Here is a 2,709-nt window from a genome sequence, read left to right as displayed (position 1 = left end):
GAAGCTTTTAAATGTTAAATCATTCTATTTCTACAAGTGGTTCATCAAAAATCAAATTTGTAAAATCATTTATTGATTGATCATTTCCTGCATGTGGTATATAAATTTGTCAAATGATTAATTTGTGAAATTTATTGTGAAATGGAGATTGTGCAGGTATGAAATTTGAGAAGAGCCAGGTTCCGATACCTGAAGATTCTGTGTTTAGAGAGAGCCAGATTTTGATTCGTAAGTAGAGCGTATGCCAGGTGACGATCCTGATCCTAGCTGATTGATAGGGGGAGTCTGTAGATGTATAGAGCTAGGTTCTGATCTTGGAGCTAAAGCTCATGCAAGCTGATGATGCTGATGAACTTAAGGAATCAAGAGATCTGATCAAGTGATTGTAAGAGCCAGCTACAGATCTTGGGATGTTAGAGTGATGAAAGAGCCAGACTGTGATTCTGTAAAATCAAGATCAACATCCGAGGGGAGGTTATCTGGTGGTACAGATAAAGAAGAAGAGAGAGATTGAGGATGCTTTACAATGTTAGATACTTCAGAGGAGTTCGAGAGGACTGATAAAGACTGAAGATTGAAGACTCGACACACCGAAGACTTCGTCAACATCCGAGGGGGAGTCTGTTGGTGCATACGTCTGTCGACTTCGTCTTGTATCGAGTCTTGTTCATATTTAGATAGATCAGGGCACGTAGTTCGAGAAAATGTCAAAATATGGGTTTGTAAGTGATTTCGCACGAAATTACCAATTGGTAATTCCGCACGAAATTAGACAGTGATTTCGCACGAAATCTAATTTCGTGTGAAGTATGATTTCGTTTGTGTAGTTTCGCACGAAATCACTCACCTATAAATACCCATGCCTTGATTTCATTTGTAACTTTCCGGCTTGAGTACCGAACTGCTGCCGAAGTGTTAACTCGCTGTAAACTTTGTCAAATCAATCAAGAGACAGTTTAAAGTGTATATCTAGCTAAATTGACTTGATACGACTGTTCTGCCATTTGTATCGAGCAAAAACTCTTCTGATCGACTCATACGGTCAGAAAACGATCCTACAAAAAACGGCGTAAGTTTGCATTTACGCGCATATCTTACGATCTGACCATATCCGGACATCCAAAAATTTTTGTAATCATTAAAATATTTTATTTTAGTGATTGGAATGCAAAAATACCATTCGTCGCGTAATTTGAATCGTTTTTCGCGTCCGTTTGAATTTCGTCGTAATTAACTGAATAACGCGATCGTACGACCAAACGAACCGACATCCGTGATATTTTCAAGCATATTTTAAGTCCCCTATGCTTTAACATCCTTGTAGAGCCTTAAAATTGGCTTAACAGGGTTTAAACGCGTCGAAAATGGCTTGAAGTGTGTGCAGGGACCAAAGTTGTCAACTTCTGAAACTCTGGTGTAAGGGGTCGCGCCACGCGATGGCTCAAGGCCATCTCCGTCGCGTGACGCGACAGCATGATTTTGGCAGAATTTTGTTTGTTGCATCAGCAGCTATGTGGCAGCCCCAAATTCAATGTTTTCATGACTAATAACTCGAATTTGTCACCATTTAACTTGTTTTTAACAAGTGTTTAAGTCACCATAAGATCATGACAACACATGGGACACTTGTAATGATCTTGAGGCTTCAAAAACACTATAAATACCCCTCAATTCTGTTGAACACTTAACTCGTTTATGCACTGTTCGACACTATATTCCCGACCGGGTCAGCACTTAGAGGACTTATGCTCTGTTCCCGCACGCAGGATGATCCAGCGCTCCCTTCGATCCAACCAGACTGTGTTTAGGTTCTAAGCACTCATTGTGAGTATACTCGATCCCCTTTTGTTTTAAACACTTTGGGATGCAACATGCATTCTATATAAACACACAACACTTGAAACTTGTTTGTAAACATGCTCTATCCACTATTATACATGAAAACATGATACTTGTGAGTCTTATACGCTATATGAACGTTGAATCTTATGTTTAGCCGACCTTGACAATTATAGAACTATAGGGTTAATGCACCGCTCTTGAGACTTGGGGTACTGTTAAGTTTGATTCTTTTACCTCCTCTTCGTGGCTACGATGTAGGAAAGGAACAGTTAACGCGTTGGAAATTTAGGTTAACATATTGATTAGGTTAGCATAGCATGTTGAAACTTGTAATATGTTATTCATTTTGGATATGAGGAATTCATATTTAAACTATTTATGCTATGTGTCAAACTTGTATATTCGCCAACAATATTTGTTGATTTTATTTTAATACATGTTGCAGGTTGATAGTCGCAGTGAATCAAGAATCAAGCTAGGGTGACTTTAGATTCACACCTTAGAAAAACAAAATTTTGAAAAATGTTTGAATTTTGTGATGTTTGATTCAATTTTGACAATGTTTTGGGTTGTATGACAATTTAGGTATCATTATGAAATTTTGATTAATCTATATTGAAACAAGTAGCGTTATGATGCTATGAGCGATTTGTTTGTCCCGCCCCGATGTTTCCGCCATCGATTGGGGTGTGACAGTTATGTATGACGTCAGGTCTAGCCGGAGAACCTGCTCGCAATTTAACAATTACCTGTTATCTCGCTTTAACTAATGATCAAAAAGAGTATTACGAATGCGAAGAGAAGTCAATGTCCTTGATTACAATGTCGTTACCACAATCTATCCTACACGATTTCAGTAACAAAAAC

This window comes from Helianthus annuus, chromosome 6 (assembly GCF_002127325.2).
Source record: "Helianthus annuus cultivar XRQ/B chromosome 6, HanXRQr2.0-SUNRISE, whole genome shotgun sequence".
In the NCBI taxonomy this organism is placed as follows: Eukaryota; Viridiplantae; Streptophyta; class Magnoliopsida; order Asterales; family Asteraceae; genus Helianthus; species Helianthus annuus.
Note: the sequence above shows the minus strand (reverse complement) of the source record.